The 24,185-nt window shown below is 36.4% G+C and overlaps 1 long non-coding RNA gene across 1 annotated transcript; it reads right to left on the bottom strand.

The window, feature by feature from the left end:
- Positions 1-4,322: 4,322 nt before the first annotated feature.
- On the bottom strand, positions 4,323-9,262 carry LOC131039449 (uncharacterized). The gene is made up of 2 exons (XR_009104632.2): positions 9,012-9,262; positions 4,323-4,568 (listed from the first exon to the last, which is right to left on the bottom strand). It is a non-coding gene; the product is annotated as an uncharacterized LOC131039449 (long non-coding RNA).
- Between the last annotated feature and the right edge of the window lie 14,923 nt (positions 9,263-24,185).

Here is a 24,185-nt window from a genome sequence, read left to right as displayed (position 1 = left end):
AGGAAGAAGGGAAAGTGGGCACCATGTCTAGGTGAGGACATGAAATGAAATGAAAGGATTTTGAATTGAGTTTGGACACCATTTGCATTTGAATTTGGTGGAGCATGAAGTTATAAATAAGAGCCTTGGACTCTCATTTTGCGGTATCTTGAAAATTGCATTGTTATGCTGCCAGTTTGGCAATAGAAATTTGAGCTTCGAAGTGAGCCATCCTAGCTAATTGCGGTTTCATACTTGCAAGATAGTACCTAGTTGTTTTCTATGTTCTCTTAGTGTTCTTGGTGAGTTTTTTGAAGTGTGGGATTTCTGGATTTGTTGTGGTTCAAATTTTAGTGTGTTTCCAGGTTGTTGGGAAAGTCATAGCTGAAGCATACTTTCATTCATAAGTCTCTGATTGATCGCCTGTTGCTTCTGGGTATTGGCTCTTTGCTTTTCTATGTCCTAGGTGAAGGAATTTGTAATTTTCTAACACTAATCTTTGAGTATTCAATTTAATATTGCAAATCAAAATTCTCAGCTATGGTGTTTTTCTTTATGTGGGTATTTGGAAGTAAGTTGAGTTAAGTGGGATGTTTGGTGGTCATTTTATTGGTTGTTATTCGTTAGTATTGATATATTTGCAATTTGGGTTTGGTTTGAAGTGATTTGGGTGAGTTATGAGAGTGTTTTATGCAATTTAGTGTGTCTTGGTGCTATTGGTTATGCATTTTCCAGCTTGCTATCAAAAATTACAAATTTTTAGATTTTAGTGTTTGGGTGTGCATTTAGGAGTGTGAGTAGATTAGTTGATTGGGGAGTGACTTGGAGAGATTTGGGTGAGTTTGGGGAGACATTTTAGTGTGTAATATCTTCTTGAAGTTGCTATTTTGTGTGTCATTGCTCTTAAAATTTCATGTTGAAGGGCTTTTGGGGAGTTAGCACTTGCTTGGGAATATTTATCAGCTTGGACAACATTACTTCTTTATTCAATCTCTCTAATTCCTATATTGTAAGTTTAAGTAGTAGTACTACTAACCATTTATGTTGTGTTGCTTATGCACTACATAAGTGGAAGAGGTTGGCTTAGCCGCCCTCTTACTTTGTAATTCAGTTTATGTACTCAGCCCTCCCACTGAATAAGTGGTCGAGTGATAAGTTTTATGCAATTGTCCTCCCACTGAAATATGTGGTAGAGTGGTAGATTAATGTAATGTCCTCCCACTAAAATACACGGTAGAGTGATTGAGTTTCAGCTTCTTGTTATTTCCCTTGGCTGGTTTACCGCCAAGAGTTCAATTTCTATCCTGTTAGATAAGCAAAAGGGGTTGGCTTGCCGCCCGTGAATTGTAATTTCAGTTTGGTTTATGGTGCTAATGATCCCCAAAACACTATATGCTCTCACCCTCCTAGATTGGGCTCTCGATGAACAAAAGGTGGAAGGGTTCCCTTTCAGTAGTTTCGATTATTTCTCTAACCTTGACGGGTTATGGTGCTTTCTTTTAACTCTTATTGCTAAAAAGAAAAAAAAATTAAGAGGAATATTTTAGTAAAATAGCTCCTATACCTCCTATGCCTATTTTTCCAGATATACAACCTTTAATACCCTTACAAGCACCTCCTATAGCTGCATTACCCGATGTTCCAGCATTAGGTTTTTCAAAATTTTGCTCAAAATAGTGTTTTTACAGCAAATTCAGAGCTGCAAGAACTTAAGGGTACTCAAGAAAGGATGGAAAAATTATTGCAGACTGTTAGTAATGAATTGGTGAGGCTTAAGAAAAATCAAGGCCAAAATCAAAGGTATCAAGCCCCATACCAAGCTCCTTATCAGCCCAATAGGCCTAATTACCAGAATGACCCTCAGAATCAGACAAGGAATTATAACAACATGCCCAACCAACAGTATAATCCAAATACCACTAGTAATACCAGAAATATTGTACCTTCTCATACCAATATGGCTCAAGATTATTGTTTTCCATGCCAACAACCTCATAATCAAGCATCTTGCTTGAATTTAATGCATGTACAGTCATAGGATTTAATGGTACAAAATAACTCATTGTCTTTTCAGGATGCAGGTATTACTGTGGAACCAGAAGGTCTCAAAGTTGCTCTAATTAATTGGCAGGTTGACGAATCCTGTGGAGTTAATCATCCACAAGTATAAAATAGACCTTATTCACTTGTTGCAACCAACACAAGGTCAAAAAAGCGTGCAGTCGACATAGGACAATCTGCTACAAATTACCAACATCATGTTGTAAATCATAGACAGTGTGTTGCAACTAATCAGTAGCAGACTGATAAGGGGAAATAGCAGCAAGGTAACTCAAAAAACCAAGTTTCCTAAAATCAGTTAGCTACTAATGGACCCCATGTTGTTCAAGAAGTACAAATTCTTCCAAGACGACAACCTACAGCACCCAAAAAACAACAGAAAGTTCACTATCAGGCTAAATCATCTCAAGGAGAGCCTGTTGTTTCAATAATGCAAGAAAGACTAGTTGAAGATAATCTACAGCAACAAATTTCCGTAAAGGAAATGGAGATGAAGATTTTATTTTCCAAGCAAGAAGTTTCTAAGGTTCAACCACTGAATTTCACATAAGGCGAGTCTCTTAAATATCCTAAATTTCAAATTCCCAGATTTAGGAGTCCTCACTTATTTCAAGAACCTATCCTCAAACAAGTGCATCCTTATAAATAAATCATTCATGAAGAACCAATCCTTCCAGCTTTTTCCATCTAGAATCGGGCTATAAAAGAAAAACCTCAAGAACCTCAACAATACATTCTTGAACAACCTCCATGTCCCAATACAATTAATCCATCCATAGAGGAGCCCATTGTTGTTGTGATTTTCCAAGAATATCAGGTTAGAGAATAGCAAGAGGAGATATTTGAAGAGGAAAAAGTAGATTTTTCACCTACCACTATGTTTGTACAAGATCTAGAAAGTAACAAATCAGATTTGTTAACAGAAGTGTTTGAGCATGATCAAGTACAACAGTAGGTTGTAGAGATAGAAAAGGGTTTTGAAGTTCAAATTTCAACTGATTTATTTGAATAAATTCCCTTATTCATTAATGATGTGATTGAATGCATGACTGTACTAACATCATTATCCAATTATGAGCAGCAAGCAGATGATAATCATCATGATAAAGTGCAGATCTATGAGAAAGAAAATGAAGACAATAGGGTTGTAAAAGAGTTACAAGTTGGTATAGATACAATTTTATTTCAAGTAGAGCAAAACAATCAACAAAGCCTAGATTTCCAAGGTATAAATACTGAAGGCAAACAAGAAAGTGTATTGGGAAACACTTTGGATGATGGCATTGATCATAATAGAGTTATATTCTCAAGTATTATTGAAGATTTTTTCTCTAACCTTGATAATAAATTGATTGGGGCTTTTTTTCTCTAACCTTGATAGTAAATTGATACCTTTAAGGAGAAAGGATAATGATCAGAATACTCAAGTACAAGAAGTAGATATTATGGTTAAGGAGATGGTCGACAAACAAGAAACCAACAATCGGGTTCCAAAGTTTAACATCTCAAGAGGCTGCCCAATCAGGCATCTAGCAAGTATAGAAGCCAAGCATGAAGAAGTTTCTCAAGCAAAGAAATTTGCAGCCCAAGTGAAACAAGCTTCACTTACCCACCCACTCCAAGTAAATAGCATACACAATCAGCTCAGTGAGGTGGGAGACATTGTTTTCATGTTTAAAGATATATTGCAGCAACTGGTGGAAAATATCTTCATTCTCCATCACTTCTCAGTTGTTAATAAACTTTTTCAACATCCTAATCTTGGAAGAAAAGGATGTAACTTTTCAAAACCAGTGAATGGTTTTGTGTAACCAATTTTCTTTCTTGGTTAAAGTAGGGTAGAGTAGTTGTTTTTCAGTTTTCCAGTTCAGTTTAGTTGCAGTTTTCAGTTTAGTGATTGTTGTTTTAAATAAGTGTTGATGCATAGTTTGCAGGCTCAACTGTAGGTAAAGCCAAAGTAGTTTCAGTTTTAGTTGTTTTGGTTTTGTTTGAAGTGCTGACTTGCAGTTCCAGATTTTGAAGAAGGCAAAAATGACTCATGCCCAATGTATTATGCAAGGCTACTAGATTCATTTTGTTTAGCAGGAAAACACCCCTGAGAGGTCACCAAAAATGTTACCAAATTTTACTATAGTTAAATTTAGTGGCCTAATGTGGCCTTATACATTGCAGATGGAGAAAGGTACACAGATTTTTTTTAAAGTTTCTTTATTCTGCACATCATATTTTGAAAATAGAAGTTTATTTCATTGTGCAAGTATTTTCCAAGAAACAATAGAAGATTGCATGAAAATAGCTTTTTATTTAAAAATAATGTATAAGATATCCCACAAAAGCCTTGGGAATAGTTGAAACCATAGATACATATTTTCATACATCATGAAAACAAACTACATAATAGAAGAAAAAGAGAGTAGGAGAACAGGGTAACCCGTCATTGTTTAGAGTGACTAGTTTGAACTTGAGAGACTTGCCAAGTTGCAGTTGCCCATCCACTTCAACTTATTATCTTCTTAGTCTATCAGTACCTGTAAGAGATTTGAAAAAGTGATGTTAGAGAAATGGAATATTATCATATTCTCATACTCAAACTCAACAGTTATGTAGTTCATCTACACAAAGATATGAAAACATATACCTACAGCAAGACAAGAGGTCAGATTCAAAAGAAAGGAATCAATGCAGAAAAGGTGCCATGAGATAGCATCAAGTATCATGTTTTATCTAATTTGTTTGTTTCATGTGCAGATATATGTTTCATTATTCGGGTATGTGGGTTAAAATGGGCTCCCACAAGGGTTGAGCTCAGCGTACCAGTCATCACTCATGAGGTGACACTAATCATCTTGTTAAACAAAGAACACAACAGTATCCAGAGTCCCATATATTGTCACCCAATGACAATATAAACTTCTATCCAATGGAAGCACATACAACAATGAGTGAGGTTGCATTCATTTTTTTTAACAGATGACTAGAGCCATCACATAAGTGTGAAAGTAATGTAATAAAGACCTCAAGGTAGTCAAGTACATTCATGAATCTTAATGAGCATCAGAGAAAAAGACCAAAGGATAGTGTTAATCAACAAAGATTATGACAGTAATAATGCATTCAAAGAGTTTTCATTTGAATATGACAAACAAAGAACAATGCAGTCCCTCAAGGGTTCACATCAAACCAATATACATAGTGAGTCATAGTACTGAGGGAATATGTAGGAAATTGATGAATGAAGGTCTCAAAGTAACTATGGCTGGATATCAAAGTTTTAGAGACAAGAAGATGTCAAAGTTCCTCAAGACAATGGTTGTATTGAAATAGTTATCTCATAATGTAATAACATTGCATGTAGGGCCAACGTGACAATGAGATTAAGATGCCATCATACACAAGGAGAAAGCAATCACCATTCATGGGTCAACAAAAATATTCAAAAAGGAGATTCAAACCTCCCAAAGATATTACATGATTTAATATGACTATAAAGAAAACAACGCACTAGGGCTATAGGCCTAAAAGATAGCCTCAATGATCAACAAATAAGTGATTAAGAGATCATTGTCATGAAGATAGTCACAAGAGATTTTTGAATAGGGATCCAATCAATTGACCCAAACATAATCAATATGCAATCCCAAAATGATCTCATATGCTAATAAAGACAAAGAAAAACACAGTCTAATAACAAAGGTCTCAGAGCATGCATAAGTGAAAACAAACTCACAACACTAGGTTAATGACTGTCAAAGGATCACCATAGAAGCATGATTTCAGATCTTGATATTCATAGAGTAATCACAGTCTTCCAAGTCAAAGGTTGCAAGCTCTCAAACCAATTATAGACAGTCATTTCAAAGGCATACTAATGAAGATCATAATAATGGGACAGTCCTCATCAAATATTTCATTTGTATCCTATGGAGCAACACAATGACTTTATGCACACTAACATTCATAATTCAAAAAATAAAGATGATAGTCATGTACCAAGGTAGTACGTGCAGTCAAGACAAAGTGCAGTCCTACAGCAACACCAAGAAACGGTGATAATTTCACTTTTAATAGGAAAGTAAATCCAATTAAGATCAAAAGAGTAGCTACAATAATTAATACAGTCTCAAGGAACAGTCATATGCTCTCCCAAGAATAAAAATACATTGATCACAAATTTTATAACAACTACAGCCATGTACATTTGTTGTAGCTATTCATACATTATAATGGATATCATAAAGAGTAGTAAGCTATTTGAAGGATTATAACAATCTACAGATAGTGTCATGGTTTCAAAAGTCAGTGATCAAGTTATGAGAGTCATGATTCACCATGGAGTATAAAACAGTTTCAGAGTCCAAGTTGTGGCTATGAGATTACAGTCACCACAAAATGGTGATAGAAAATCATAATAATAATATCAATGACTGATAAAGAAAGTGAAAGATGAAAGCACATTAGCATCTTGAAGACACAGTCATAAGTGGTCAAGACAACTTGTGTTAATATAGAGGGACAGAGCTTCATGAGCATAAACATAAGTTTGATACATAGTCCAAGATTCATCATAGTGATTGTCTTGAGATCATTGAAAACACTCATTTCTAATATCCACCATTTACACCACAAAGACAATAAGCTTGCCACTGTTATCAGTCAAGATAGTAGCAATTATAAGAGGGGTCTTTTATGTGTTAATAGTTACCTGTAATAATCATCATAATATAGTTTTCCAGTAGTCATGAGCAGTACCTGAAGATCAACATTTTAAGACAAATGATAATGAGAGCTATAGTGCAACTACCAATGAGAACATCTAGAAAAGAGTTTTCAGAGCGTGACAGCAAATAGAAGGATAGTGCAACCATAAAGGTGCATAGAAAGCTATGATTACAATGTAACAATACCCAAGAGCTTCAAGGCATATAGAACATATTACTTCAATCATGAAATAACAATGATCTTTGGCCAATGACAGAGAATTTATAAGAAGCTACAACCATGAGACTATATTGATTGTCCAAAGAAAATAACACACAACACACTGATATGTCTATGATACACATCATTGCCCAAGTGATGGCAACATCCACCTACAGGAGTGCAGATTTGAATCAAACCAAAGCAACCTTCATTAAAAGTACAGTCATAATGCACAAGCAACCATTAAAGGACATAAACAGATGCAACAGTCACAATCTGGTATAACAAGTCACAAAGGGTAAGGTCCCAAGGAGTTGAAGTGAGTAAGTCTGAAAAGAAATAAAGACAGGATCACATTATAAGCAACAATAGCCTCATAAAAGGATATAGCCATGAGTCTTCAAGTCATCAAGAATATAAGCATTGACAGTCACTGTCAAAACCATGAGAGCAGATAAGAGGTGACTGTTACAGTCATGCAAAGACAGTAATATCTATTGACAATCTCAAAGACAATATTCAATGACAGTATTAAAGCTAGTATTCATCTAGGGTTTTACTGTTACAAAACAAGCTAGGAAGACATTCAAATCATTCATGAGCACTCATTACAAATGATGATATACATTATCAAAAATTAGTTGCAACCACAATTCATGCTTAAATCGAAAAGACTCAGAGAGCAAGCACATTAAAAAGTGAAAGAATCCAATCTACGTTACAATATAACAGCCTGCATCAACATGAGACAGTAATCTGGAAGTGCAAAAAACAAGGAAGAGGAGAAATGTACTCATCACATATATCACTAAAATTTAATCAAAGTTTATATATTATTTACAAACTATGAGGACAAGACAATCAAAAGTAACAGTAAACATGCATAGAGCATAATACGAGGCAGCCATTAATGGCACGGTCACATCCATAGAGCAACAATGCAAATATGAGGTGACAATAGTCTCATAAGAACCATTGTGAAAAGAATATCCCAGTCAAAGTATTCATGTTAAAAACACAAATACAAGCACAATACTACAAGTGTATTTACAAAAAGCAACAATGAAGGCTTGACAGTCACATTATAGTGAGAGCATTAAGGCTTCATGATCTACATAATGGTTCCAAGGAATATGAGTTAGTGAACTTGTAGAAAGTTTCAAGGAAGTAAGATTTAATGACAAAGATGTACCTTGAGTTCATACTAATTACAAATTCTTAAAAGATGGAAGTGCAAGCATATCATTTAAAGGGTTTGTTTATGTCAAGGGGATCATGATAAAGACCTAAAGCTGTCCTAAAAATTGTCAAACACCCTATGTAGATAGGTCAAAGCCTCCAAAATATCCATGAAGCAATTTTGCAATGACAAAGAGCACCACTACCCTAACCACGATTAGCATACACAAAAAACACAGTAGCAACATCTTCAAATCAATCATTATCGTCAAGAGAGAAATGAATCACCACCTAACAGAGGTATTAAAGCTACAAGGTAATCACTAGTAGGTACATCGATGGTTGGTAAATACAACAAGCTCTAGGATTGTGGGCAGTGAGGAAATTACTATCACGGTAGTGTTTGTGCAAGTCTGGCAAAAGGTAAAAATCATGGTCATGCCAAGCAAAGATCACAAAGATCTATCAATATTAAAAGAGAGCTCCAAGGCAAGAAAAGTATAGCAAGATGCTCATCAATAAATATCAAAACAATGAGCCATAATGGAGTACTGATCATACAAAGTATAAGGCAGTTTGAAGGTTCATAATGCATTAAGAATATAAATTAATGACACCATCAAATACAATGAAAGAAATGTTCAGATAGTCGAAACACTCAGAAAAACCCTCAAGAACACTCAAAGACAAAGCACCATGGAGCATACACAAAGGACAGATATAGAGTTATACTTGTCATGGAATACAAAGCCATTATAAAGAAAATCATGCACAGATACTTTAAAACCTAATACGTGCATGACAGGAAACACGTATTCTATAATAAAATCTTTGCAAAAAAAATAGCACAAAGAAAGAGAAATATCACATACCACACGGCATGAATATCACATACCACACGGCATGTTGTCTTTCATACTTGGTCAAAACATGCAAAGAAGTTCAGCTCGATTCCTTAAGCTCTTGTTCAGATTCAAGCAACTGCGTGCATTGCGGCCAGAAGCTTCTTGGTGAAGACAGATAAATATTGCAAAATGAGATGAGTAAAATTATAGTTTGAAGAAAGCATTTTACTTGCATGCCCTAGTTTCATCGTGGGCTTTCATTTTTTCTTTTTTATTTTATTTTTTAAGAAAACAAATAACCACTGTGGTAAAAGACTTGTCTTAAGTCTTTTAACCTAGGTTGCATGTATATGAGCCCTAAATTAAGGGCCAATAGCTTTTAATAGGCTCTTTATTTTTCTTTGTCTAAAATTATAATTAATATAATTTTATTAAGATTTATTTTATTAGAAATCTTAATAAAATTATATTAAATTATAAAAGGAAATTGAAAATAATTTATTTTAATATCTAAAATAAAATGTGTTGTTTTATTTTGAATATTAAAATAATGTTACTTTAAGAGAAATAAAGAAAAGGATAGAAGGGCATGCAAAATTACAAGGAAAGGGGATTTTTCTTTTTACCATGCATCTATTTTCGACATCATACAGTTTTGTGCAGAGAGGGTTTTCTTTTTTTAGTTCATGGTCTATATTTAGCAACATATGCAGTTTTTGGAACAGGGAATTGCTTTTTCAAATACATGCAGATTTTGAGCAAAGGTGGCAATTCTATTTACACCAGAAAGAGTCTTTTTCATGCACTATCAATTGGGGACCTATTTTTGGCAGCAAAGACCATTTTTGGCAGGGTTACACATGAGTTTTTTTGGCTATTTTTGGCAAATCTGCCCAAAGCTTTTTCTCATGCAGTTTTTCATATTGGGGTTTTTGAAGGAGATGTTCTTCATGCTATGTTTAGCTCACTATGTTTAGGGTCTTGATATCTATATATTCTCCTCTTCTCCTTCATTTTTCACTCAGGTTCTTTCTTTTTGCTTACACATATAACAAAAAGCATTGTATCTCAGCACATCAATTTTTCAGTTATTATAATAGAGTTATTTTATTAAGTTTGTAATATAGAGTTAGTTTCCTTGTCATTATTTCTTGTTTTTTCATTGTCAGGTGAGCAATTTGATAGAGTTATTGTGATTCTTGCAATCGTTTACTTTGTCTCATTTTTGGTTTGTAAAAGTAGGATAATTTCATTGCAGATTCAGGTTATGGGTTGTGTTCACTTGGTTTCCAATCCTTTGCATGTTGTGAAAAATCACTTTTCCTACGTGCATAAGTTGGATAACTTTGAACCTTTTCACAAAATATTTATGAATTTCTCGATCATGTTGATTTGTGAAGCTTTTTCATTCTTTATTGCAGCTACCATAATTTTAGTACAGCAAGAAAAACTCCATCATCTTGGTGTATCACCTCCATTAGGATAAGTTTTATTTTGCATGCAAGCCTTTTAACCCTTTTCTCACAAAAAAGAAAGTTGTAGGAGATTCATCAAGACAGGAAGCCAGCCTGATCTACGAAGGTCTACTTTCAAGATAGGGAACCCACAGGCCTAAAAGTATTCCCATGTTTCACAGGATTGTTGAGCTTTCATTTTAGCATTATGGGTGCAATCCTTCGTGACAACAAGTAAAAATACAGTATATTTTTACCAAATGTGAAAATGTATTCATGGGAAAGGAATAAAGGAATATTTTCAGTTTACAAAAGGATAAGGTGCAAATTAAGTTGTTAAACAGGGCAGATGGTTTTTTTAGTTGCGGAGAGAGGAGGGAAGAAGAACATGTGTCATTTGAAAATCAGATTTGAGAAGAGTACATGTGGCAGAAATTAGTTAAATCTAGAGTCTTCTCTTCTTTTATATATTTTTCATCTTTCTCAATTGTACAGGTTGTGAAGCTTGGTTTTAAGTTTTATGCATAGTGATACGATTGAATTCTAGAGTTAGGGATATGACTTGTTGTTTGTAAATGTGTAGTCTCATGAGTAAATAATAGCTAGTTTGAGCATTAGATAGATAATATTTATAGAATTGTCTCCATGATTGTAAATTCAGTCCCATTTGAATACAATGCATTAAGGATGCTTTGGATTCATCCTTTCAGAATTCTTGATTTGTATTAGTTGTTTCTTGCTTCCTTCCAAGGGAGGGATTAAATTTCTTTGAGCAACTTACAATGACATTGAGTAAATGATATGGATCTGTAAGAAGAATTCTATGATAGCATGAGTATATTTATTAATGTTAGGCATTAGCATAATAAAATCTACTGGTTATAATGTGTTTACTAATGGGATTCTATTTGCATCCTCTTGTTTGACTTTTTACTCTAGGATAGGCACTATTCTATGCATGGCTTAATTCATTTCAGAATATATTCATTATCAAAATCATTTTCCTTTTCATGTTTGTAGGAGTAGAATTTGAATAAAGTTTTTTACTCTCAAATATGCATAAATGAAGTATAACCAAAATAGAGCCAATTCTAGGTAATATTTTATGTATTCTAGATAAACAAACTGAGAGCTATCTGTTATATGCAATGTTTGTCTTGATTTGTGTCAAATTTACAAATGTTGCTAGAGGTCTACCCACCTAGGTTGTGCAAAGCGTGAAGTGTAGAAGGGTTTCTTAGTTCATAGGAAACCCTTGTCAATTGGCCAATGAGCTCAAAATTTTGTTGAAGGAAGAAAGCTAATTCTGAGATATCACTTGGAAACACCAACACTAAGGTACTAAAATTCTTGACAAATCATATATAATAACCAACATGGCCTAGAAAACTATGGACATCTTTTTGTTTAGTAGGTGTCGGAAGATTTTTTATTACCTCCATTTTAGCAAATTCCTCTTGAATGCCCTGGGCTGAAATGTAGTGTCCTAAGACTACTTCCTCCTGCATCATGAGAAAACATTTCTCACTATTCAATGAGAGGTTATGGTCTTAACACCTCTGTAAAACTTTGGACAGGTTAGCAAGTGCTTCTTAGAAGTCATCTCCATAAGTGGTGAAGTCATCCATGTAGATCTCCATGCAATTTTTTCAAATATCTGAGAAGATGCTCAAAATTTCTCTTTGAAAAGTTGTTGGAGCATCACAAAATCCAAATGGGAGAAAAGATTATGCATAGGTTCCCCATGGACAGGTAAATGTGGTCCTGTCTTGATCCTCTAGGGCTATTTGAATTTTATTATAGCCACTGAAACCATCAAGAAAATAAAAATACTTTTCACCTACCAGAGAGTCTAGAACTTGATCAATGAAGGGTAGTGGAAAGTGATCTTTCTTTGTGGCCTTATTCATTTCCTTGTAATCCACACAAACCCTCCATTTGCCTCCTTTCTTTGGCACAATTATGAAAGGGGACACCCATTCATTATCTGAAATAGGGTAAATAAAACCAGTATCTAACAATTTTTGTAATTCAGTCTTAACAATCTCCCTAAGTATAGGGTTTAACCTCCTTTGTGGCTGCCTGATTGACTTAATATTCTCATGAATATATATTCTATGGGTACAGAGCTTGGGATCCAATCTGACCATATCTGTGTAGTCCCAAGCAAATGCTTTCTTATTTTCCTACAATATTTTTTCCAAAGATTTCTATTGTTCCTTAGAAAGGTTGTTGTTAATGATGAGTTTCTTTCCCGAAGACACTTCTATCTGCTTGGTAAGTTCCTTCATATATGCCTCATTGATGCTTGGTGACTTTATCTCATGGGGTAACAATGTATGCAGCATTGTAGATGTGGCCAGGTTGGATTGAGGTAATAACATCTACAATGGATATGTAAAGTAACTTAAACTGCTTTCATTTTGAATACCTAACTCGCATTCATTGTTTAATACTTGAGTTAGAACTTGATATTCATCTTGTAGTTCGAGAAGAGGAATTTTGTCAAGCATCATCAACTTCAACATAGATTTAACTTCTTCCTCTTGTTCTTCTCCTAGGTTAGGCCAAATGGCTTGGTCTGATTCTTCATTTGGTTGAGCCAGTGTCAATTTTTTAGTACTATCTACATCCTATATAGGCATTTGTAGTGGCCAACCATGGCCTTCCCAAAATTATAGGATATCCTCCTAGAGTAGCATTGGGGATAAGATCATGAAGTCTATTGGGTATTCCAAAGACTCAAAAGTCACCACAATATCTTCCATTATCCCATCTGGCTTGACGGTTGAACTATCTGCTAATTGAAGCACAGTAGGTGTAGGTCTAATATTGGTCAAATTGAGACGTTGCATGATATCTTTAGTCATTACACTGATGGAAGCACCTAAATAAGTGAGGTAATTCTAAATTGTTACTCCATTTATTATTACTACAACTGCTGGACTACCAGGGTCTGAATATTTAGACATAATTACCATTCCCAAGATTATATCAGCTAACTTGCCCATCACATGAATTGTTATGGGGTCTTTATTCTTTCTTCCTGGGTTCTTTAAGCTTGCATCCCTAATAGCCTTACTATATATAGGAACATCTTTAATTACTTGAAATAGAGGTATTTTAACACACGCATGTTTGAGATGATCTAGGAAATCAAAGGTTGGTTCTTCGAGTAGTTTTAATTGAGCTAGTCTTTGAGGGAATGGGGGTTCTAAATTCTTAATTGGCTCACTAAGTAAAGGAAGGCTGGATGGAATCAACATGGTCCTCTTCCTCATTTGATAATTTTATTATAACTGGACTAGCAAGAGATGGTAAAGTTTTTCCTAAGTGAAGGTGTACATTACTTATGTTGACTGCATATGTAGGGTATTGATTAAAGTGTGTAGAATAAAGTGGTTGTTGTTGTTGTTGTTGTGTTTTATTGTTGGGATTAAGACTGGGATAAGTAGGTAGTTGAGTAGGCCTTGAGGGAGTTGTATTTGCTTGTGTAGGTGGCATAATGGCTGTGTTGTTCATCAAAATTGATTAACCCAACCACACCTGCAATTGATCTATGAAGTAGCCAATTCAATCTATGAAGAACCTCAGGGCTTGGATAACATGACAAGGATCTAAATCCTTCTACTCATTAGGCTCTGCAAAACCTAGGCGGGTATACCTTTGATGCTTAAAATTCAACCTATTACACACCTATGACAGCATCAACATAAATAGATAGATCTCACCACGGCTCTATAACAAGTAGTTTACTATAGATAGGCTAGATCTACACATAAAACTTAACTATGTTTGAGCATGAGATATATGAAACATTTCAAAACATAACATAAACTAAAGATATTCTCATTGGATTTTTTATTGGTTTGAGAATCCCCTTAATTGTAGGATCAGTGCCTTATCCGAGGGCTACAGAGTCACAAATCAAACTATAGATGAAAACTTACTACAGATCCATCTTAATTCTTAAGTATTCCTGCATTTAATGCCTTGCATAAATGCATTACTCAGCTCATCCACAAAAAATATCAGATCAAGAAACATAAACCTTATTTTATTAATGTTTGCTCACAAAGTTTAAAATCTTCCTTGAAGATTACCTACAAACCAACATTACACTCACAGACACAGCTGCTCATGACCAACTTGATCCTCCTTAAGAATCAGATTTGAATAAAATGAGATTACATTTCAGAGACAAATTTTGTACGAATTCGTGCATGCCTTACATACATAAGAACCTGCAACTAAGAACACCTATAGCAAAGAATTGAACTCCATTACTGAAAGGAAAGCCCTGCCCTGTACAATCTTCAAGAATACTCAAAATTGGAAACCATGAAAATATGGAGCCATTCTCCAAATTTCTGGAGCCCTTACAATTGAGAAGAATTGGGAATAAGAAGGAGAGGGAAAAAGATCAGAATCCATCAGAACATGCCATGTGTCTTCTTTTTCCTTAACTACAAAATTATATCCTTCCTTCCCATGGAAAATGCTCTCAAAATATCCCAAATTGGTTAAAATTAACTACATGATTGGATTCTTCATTTCGAGAGCTTTCCAACGACATATACTACTTGCCATTTTGACCAAAAATGGACCCCTGGGCGAATTAATCCACTTTATGTGCTCATCATTTAAATTTTTGAATTTTTAATATAGTTGAAACTATATATTAAATTTGATTTTAACTTTGATTTTTGGCTCTTTTTGTCTTGACGCCCTGCCACGTGGTGATCTCTGATTGGCTCGCAGGGTCCACTGAGCGTCATCTCGGCTGACACCTCATCACCGCCATGTGCACACTTTGTCACTGCCACTTGGCTGCCACGTGTACACCACCTCATCACCAACTGCATGCCACGTTGCTGCCACCTCAGACGACTTGCGAGCTGGACCACCATGTCACACTACCACCTGTCTTTCGCTACTTCACGATGGGTAACGAGCGAGCAACTTCGGGCTCTGAAATCACGCGAGCCGTTGGATCTTCGCAGACATGCTCGATCTTTAACTCCTCACTTTCATTACATTTTTGGCCTGGGCTTTTCGCCATTTTGCAGCCCTTAACTAGCGAGCTTCCTTCCTTCATGAAATCGCGCGAGCCGTCCGATCTTTCGAACCTGCAGGGTCTTTAACTCGGTCCTTCTCTTTTAAATTTTGCCCTGACGCCCTGCCATGTGGCAATCTCAAATTGGCTCGCAGGGTCCACTGGGCGCCACCTCGGCTGACACCTCCATGTGCACGCTTTGTCATTGCCACTTGGCCGCCACGTGTACACCACCTCATCACCAACTGTATGCCACGTCACCACAGCCCTTAACTGGTGAGCTTCTTTCCTTCGTGAAATCGCGCAAGCCATCCAATCTTTCGAACCTGCAGGGTCTTCAACTTGGTCCTCCTCTACAAAATTTTGCCCACCTCGGGAATCGTGCCTGCGTGGGGTCCACCTCTCGCCACTCGAAAGGCCTCCTCAATCACCTTGGGATCCGCACCCATGCACGTGGGGTCCGCTTGAGTGTCCAATGGGCACCATTCGTCAAAATCCTTGAGGCTTTGACATTATTCTTGGGTGGAGATTTGTATTTAAATATCAAAGGGTTCCCCTCCACAGTGAATGTGGGATAATGCATTATGCTTGGGAATGCATTTTTGAAGCAATTTCTGCAACTTTAATGGCCTCTCTCATTATACTAACTGCTCAGAATTTCTTAACCTATTATCAGGTAAGGGAGGATGCTATTACATTTTTCATTTGGTTTTTCACGTGGGGGAGGAGTATGCACCATGGGTTTTAGTTGTTTCATGCCTGCCAACATGCATTTGTTGGAACTTGTTTTAATGCCTTCCATGCTGCCTGCTGCATTTCTTTTGAAATTCCTTGATGGCCCTCTTCTCCATCACCACGTGAGCATGAGAGGATGCTTTGGGAGGGCACATGAGGGAGGAGCTACTGCATTTTGCATCATACCATGTTTCAATGCCCCTTTTCAACAGTCACGTGGGAGGGTTTTCATTGCTATGTTTCTTTGTTTTGAAATTTTGTTTGCATTTTACCACAGTTTTAAACTTTCAAACATGCCATGCTGCCCACTGTTTCTCCTCCTTCCTCCTAGAAGAGGGATTCACCATGCCACGTGAGATTAGAGGGATGACTAGCAAAGGAAGAGAATGGTTGTGACATATTACTTGCTTGGAGTTTCTGTTGTCCAAAACAAAAACCACGTTGGAGCTGCAATTTCATTTTCATAAAAGTCTCTAAAAACCTTTTCAACACCTTCTACTTGCAATGTCATAGAAAATAGGGAGGAGTTGTTGTTTGTATTTTCTTTGTTTGCATTTACTCAAACTCTTCTACAGCCCCTTCAACCAACACCCCGTTGCATTTGCTAAAGATTTCTGGCATGTAACTCTATCAACACATTTCCAATCTCATTTGATGGCCAGGGATGTTATGAGCATATGTTGTTCAAGAGTCCCAAATCAATAACAAGGTCCCAATATGTACTAACAATGGTTGCAATTGATGACATGAAGAAAGACATTATTCTCCAGCCTCCACATGACTCTCCATATGCTAGCAATTACATTTTGCTTGAAGTTTTAAAATACCCCTCTCAAAAACCATGCAAGGAGCATATTGGAATTACACCTTGCTTAATTCACCATGGGAACAAGACATAAAGGATCATATTGTAGACCGAGCTGGTGGTAATGGCATTAGCATGCATGAAGAACACTTTACCACAAAATTGATGCACAAGTATAGGCCAGGTCGGGCCCGAAAGTGGGTCTGACTAAAAAAAAAAATTGTTTTCATGCAACTGACCTCTGAAATACCTCAAGAACCTTAAACTTACCTCCATAATCGATCGGCATTGCTTTCGAATCATAAGACTGAGTTTTGCAACTTTCAGGCGCTTGCGCCACATTTTCATATTTAATCGCGAAGACGTAATTTTCAAAGAGGTCAAAACACCTTTCTAGACCTCGCCATCTGACAGGCGTGTACTTTGATATACAAGGATGTACTCTACCAAATGGTTTTTAAAGACGAGTCCCGAGTGAAGAGATATTAATTGGTGAAAATGACCATTTGGCTTTGTCAACACTGCAGACCTGATGAAGTCAATGTTCTGGTAACACATGATGCCTTTCTCAAAAATATCAAACGACCTCCGTAGGCCCTGAAATTTGAAACATAGGTGCCTTGAAATGCATATTAAAACTTAGAATTCTTGGTTCAACCAAAATCCTGACTGGGTGCAAATGGTGCGCTCATGAAAATGGCTACTTTAACTGATATACCACTGAAAGTACGGATCACTGAAAACGATGACTCAATGAACCCTTTTTAAAACCGACTAAACGGATTGGCAGAGGCTTGAAATTTGAAAAATGACTCATCATTTATACCATCAATAGCCCGGAACAAACATTCTGACATAACACTCACTGAGGCAACTTTTACACTTGTGCGAAACAGGGCTCCGACTAGGCGCTAAAACAGGGACTTGCCAAAACATACAAACTACAAACAGTTCAAGCTTGGAAAACTGAGCAAATGGATTCATAAGGACTTGAAATTTTGCAAGATAACTCACATTTATGCATAGAATCCAATCCATTTTTAAATTCTTCATGACAATCAATAGGGCAAAAGATATAAACACCCAAAGTAGGCTACTCAAAAAAATTTGCATTTGTGCCTAAAATGCACTTCCAGCTCACCCCTCGAAATGGGTACCTGGTAAACTTATCCAAACTGAATTCTGAAAGTTTCACATCACTGAATAGGCCAAATGAAAGGTGTAGGACATGTTTCCCGAGCCTTACCCTCTGAAAATCAACTGGCTCCATTCTACCCCCTCTCTAACTAGGCCATTCAAACTGACTCATTTGGAAATGCAAAGCAAAAATTTGAATTGGGCCTCAAAACTTGACTCAAATTTAATGAGTCCCAACAGTGGCTCTGACTGGGGATGGTTGATTGCAAGATCAACACAAGAATCCAGATATCTATGGTTAAGCAGACCACCCAAAAACGGATCAAATTTCTTCTCTTCTCAAAGATAGGGCTTCCTTATTCTACCCAAATAGCAGGGCACTTTATTGAAAACCACACAACTGAAAGCAAAGCGACTGTACAAGATATACAACATACTCACAACTGATCATAAGTTGCTCAAACAATCTTAGCATTTACCTCTGTCAAAAATCTGATTTTCATTACTTGACACCATGATCCAAACAAAGGAACCTTTCAATAGCAATTGAGCATAATCCTTATAATCAACCCATTTTGTCTCATTACTATAACAGCTAGTGTGCATACCTTTTGTTTGATTTTGAACTTCGTAATCACACACTACTTCAACACAAGTAAAAACATGAGACAAATCACCATAGAGGCCTTCCCACAAGCTGCAATACACTTCACTATCCCAATCAATTCTACCATTTGCAAAGGCATCATCATGCTGAATCTCAAAAATAAAGCATTCAATCTCAACATTATAATTCCCATCAACACATACCTTATTATCATTTAAATCAATAGAATGAGGGACACTACTAACCAACTGATGCAAACAAGGAACATAAATGTTACAATCCGGATGTGATACTTCACTATGCTGATCACAGTCCATACTATACTTGTTTATCAAACTTAAAACCTCCGCATTCTCAATATCCCATTCATGGAAAAGAATGCATACCTCTGGCTGAAGCAAATCCTCAGCTAAATCTTTCTCTTTCAGGCCTACATCCACCTGAAACACTTCCATTTGTGGTCTGGAGTATTCATCACACAACCCATGCCTCTTATCTTCATCATGAAGTAATATTTTGTAACGCATGCTACTGTTGTTTGAAACTTTATCAACATTACAAACTTGTTCAACACAAGGGGTAGCTTCAGCATTTTCATCAAAGAGATCAACACCATGAACATTTATATCAAAAGCAAAGAACTCCATATCCGGTTCAAGCATATTATCAACATTCACATCCTCTTCATGGTACTTGAAAATTTGAAAGCATTCAAATATGGGTTCATTCAAATCTGAAATTAAAACATTATCCGCATTGTCACATATATTTTTATCCTCAAAAATATTTTTGTTTTTAGATTCATGAGTAAGATATACAACTTGGTCTCCTATTATATCATCTTCACAAGATGAATAATAAGAATTCTCATAACCATCATCAGCTGCATGATTGGCATTCATTTGCTGATCATAAGAAAGTGAAACACTCGTGCCAAGATCGTTCTCATTCTGAAATTGCTCTTCATTGTTCATTTGCATACCTTCAAGGTGTTGGGAATAGAACTCAATGTCCTCATAATCAGCAGCACCACTCCATTCGAAAACACATTCATCGCTGGGTATACTTGCACTGAACACATCATCAGCATCATTCACAATTTCAGTTTCAGATTTATCAGACTTAAACAAAATCTGATTTATATTGTATTGCACATTTTCACTTGCATAATCAGCCACATTTGGTGATCCTTCAGTACTTGGCATTGTAACATCAAATACATCAGCAACATTTAAATATCAATGGTCATCACCATCATTGTTTTCATTTTCACTATCCTTGAGAGATGCATGATTCACTTCATAATTGGCAGCTACATAATCAGCATAACCGGCATACAAATCAAATGGTACATATCCCTTGTATATGTCTACCTCTATATCAACATTTTCACAACATTGCACACTAATCATTCCATCATTACTGTGAGAGACAATCGGCATTGACAACAAAGGTTCTTGACTCTCATCTAAATTTGAATCATATGCATTAGCAAAACCATTCAGAACAGCAGAGCTTGATGCACCTAGACACGAAATGTTTTGATCGGTTTCAAATGGTATTTCACCATTGAAGGAGCTTTGACAAAATACAACAGCAGACACAAATCTCTTGGCTATCCCGAATTTCAAATTATTTTCAATGTCCCCAGCTGTGTTAAAAGCTTCATATGAGGTTTTGGATTCTTTGTTTCTTAATAAGAAACCCATCTTCTCATCAAATGCACTCATATAGATATCCAAACATACTTTATCATCAAACTTATACTTTCTGGAAATCTTAGACAAAGCTTGTGAAAATCTGATATTAAATGTTGGTACCAATTTATCTTCCCTGATTTGTATATAAGTGAACTCTTTCAGCAAATCACAGTCACTCACTTTTTCATCAAATTGGTCTATGAAATCTGAAATCAATTCTTCCCATGAAGAAATACAATCTGCCGGCAAAAAAGAGAACCAATCCCTCGCATCCTCTTTCAGTGACTAAACAAATAACTTCATGCATACATCTTCCTGACAAATTTCAAACTCTCCCATCAAATCTGAAAATCTTTTCACATGTTGACATGTTGATTCTGATTTCTTCCCACTGAATATTGGCAAATACTTTCTAATTTTTGTGGGTATGGGATTTGGGTAACCTGGAATATCTCTGAAATTTAGAGCAGCATAATACTTCATACTGAAACTCTTCCTATTACATGGTTGTTCTGGTTTACTAGGCATGGCTCTATGTGGAAATACACAAGGCTGAAAAACTTCACTATTCATTTTCCTTCTTACTCCCACAAATGATTATACAATCTTGGATAAAAACTTCAAGCACATATCCTTATTCAAATCTATTCATTAACATTGTTTGACACAAAGTTCTTCCAAATTTGCATACTACGGAAGATCATATACACTGGATATTTTAGCATCATAGATATGCAAATTAATTTTGTGATTCCTCTTTCCCTCTAGACTAGTGTTGTTCACTAAATGGGAAAACAACATTACACATTCAAATTTTCAGAACAAATATCTTTTGCATTTGAAACCTTTGAAAATACCTAGGTGTTTGTAGCTGTGAGCTCTTGTAGATCTCAAGATTAATTTCAACTTTCAGCACAGTCTTTTATCTCAGAGTCGCCACCTCTTGCATAGAGGACATTTTGAACAGCAAAATACCACTCAATCACAAATTTAAATTCTTTGTTTCTCTTTCAATCTCGCTATAATAAACACTCTTCCAGGCTATTTGACACTGGTATGAACCACAGAGTCGCCACCCAATAAGGAATTGGGGAAAATTTTGCATACAGCTGCAAGAACTTCTTACAACTCTCAACAATGAATTAACTGTTACTCCTTTATAAAATATGACATGAAATAACACATCATTCTTCAGATCCAGAACAAGGAACATTCTCTAACTCCGTGCATACATAATGGACAGACTGGCTGGATATGAAATTAGGCAATTCTTATTCAGCAATTCCCCAGCAGAGTCACCATTTTTGTTGTTCATCAAAATTGATTAACCCAAGCACACCTGCAAATGATCTATGAAGTAGCCAATTCAATCTATGAAGAACATCAAGGCTTGGACAACATGACAAGGATCTAAATCCTTCTACTCTTCAGGCTCTGCAAAACCTAGGTGGGTATACCTTTGATGCTTAAAATTCAACCTATTACACACCTATGACAGCATCAACATAAACAGATAGATCTCACCACGGCTCTATAACAAGTAGTTTACTATAGATAGGCTAGATCTACACATAAAACTTAACTATGTTTGAGCATGAGATATATGAAACATTTCAAAACATAACATAAACTAAAAATATTCTCATTGGATTTTTTATTGGTTTGAGAATCCCCTTAATTGTAGGATCAGTGCCTTATCCAAGGGCTACAGAGTCACAAATCAAACTATAGATGAAAAATTACTACAGATCCATCTTAATTCTTAAGTATTCCTGCATTTAATGCCTTGCATAAATGCATTACTCAACTCATCCACAAAAAATATCAGATCAAGAAACATAAACCTTATTTTATTAATGTTTGCTCACAGAGTTTAAAATCTTCCTTGAAGATTACCTACAAACCAACATTACACTCACAGACACAGTTGCTCATGACCAACTTGATCCTCCTTAAGAATCAGATTTCAATAAAATGAGATTACATTTTAGAGACAAATTCTGTACGAATTTGTGCATGCCTTACATACACAAGAACCTGCAACTAAGAACACCTATAGCAAAGAATTGAACTCCATTACTGAAAGGAAAGCCCTACCCTATACAATCTTCAAGAATACTCAAAATTCGAAACCATGAAAATATGGAGCCATTCTCCAAATTTATGGAACCCTTACAATTGAGAAGAATTGGGAAAAAGAAGGAGAGGGAAAAAGATCAGAATCCATCAGAACATGCCATGTGTCTTCTTTTTCTATAACTGCAAAATTATATCCTTCCTTCCCATGTAAACTTCTCTCCAAATATCCCAAATTAGTTAAAATTAACTACATAATTGGATTCTTCATTCCGAGAGCTTTCCAACGACATATAATACTTGCCATTTTCACCAAAAATGGAACCCTGGACGGATTAATCCACTTTATGTGCTCATCATTTAAATTTTCGAATTTTCAATATAGTTGAAACTATATATTAAATCTGATTTTAACTTTGATTTTTGGCTCTTTTTGTCCTGATGCCCTGCCACGTGGCGATCTCTGATTGGCTCGCAGGGTCCACTGGGTGCCACCTCGGCTGACACCTCATCACCGCCACGTGCATGCTTTGTCACTGCCACGTGTACACCACCTCATCGCCACCTCATCGCCAACTGCATGCCATGTCACCGTCACCTCAGACGACCTGTGAGCTGGACCGCCATGTCACACTACCACCTGTCTTTCGCTACTTCACGATGGGTAACGGGTGAGAAACTTCGAGCTCCGAAATCACGCCAGCCATTGGATCTCCGCAGACATGCTCGATCTTTAACTCCTCACTTTCGCTACATTTTCGGCCTGGGCTTTTCGCCATTTCGCAGCCCTTAAACTGGCAAGCTTCTTTCCTTCGTGAAATTGCGCAAGTCGTCCGATCTTTTGAACCTGTAGGGTCTTTCATCAAAAGCCTTGAGGCTTTGACATTATTCTTGGGTGGAGATTTGTATTTAAATATCAAAGGGTTCCCCTCCACAGTGAATGTGGGATAATGCATTATGCCTGGGAATGCATTTTTGAAGCAATTTCTGCAACTTTAATGGCCTCTCTCATTATACTAACTGCTCAGAATTTCTTTACCTATTGTCACATAAGGGAGGATGCTATTACATTTTGCATTTGGTGTTTCACGTGGGGGAGGAGTATGCACCGTGGGTTTTAGTTGTTTCATGCCTGCCAACATGCATTTGCTGGAACTTGTTTTAATGCCTTCCACGCTGCCTGCTGCATTTCTTTTGAAATTCTTTGATGGCCCTCTTCTCCATCACCACGTGAGCATGGGAGGATACTTTGGGAGGGCATGTGAGGGAGGAGCTACTGCATTTTGCATCATACCATGTTTCAATGCCCCTTTTCAACAGTCATGTGGGAGGGTTTTCATTGCTATGTTTCTTTGTTTTGAAATTTTGTTTGTATTTTACCACGGTTTTAAACTTTCAAACATGCCATGCTGCCCACTGTTTCTCCTCCTTCCACCTAGTAGAGGGATTCACCATGCCACGTGAGATTAGAGGGATGACTGCCAAAGGAAGAGAATGGTTGTGGCATATTACTTGCTTGGAGTTTCTGTTGTCCAAAACAAAAACCACGTTGGAGCTGCAATTTCATTTGCATAAAAGTCTCTAAAAACCTTTTCAACACCTTCTACTTGCAATGTCATAGAAAATAGGGA

Source organism: Cryptomeria japonica, chromosome 10, assembly GCF_030272615.1.
Source record: "Cryptomeria japonica chromosome 10, Sugi_1.0, whole genome shotgun sequence".
Taxonomy (NCBI): domain Eukaryota; kingdom Viridiplantae; phylum Streptophyta; class Pinopsida; order Cupressales; family Cupressaceae; genus Cryptomeria; species Cryptomeria japonica.
This window is presented reverse-complemented; position numbering and strand designations above follow the sequence as displayed.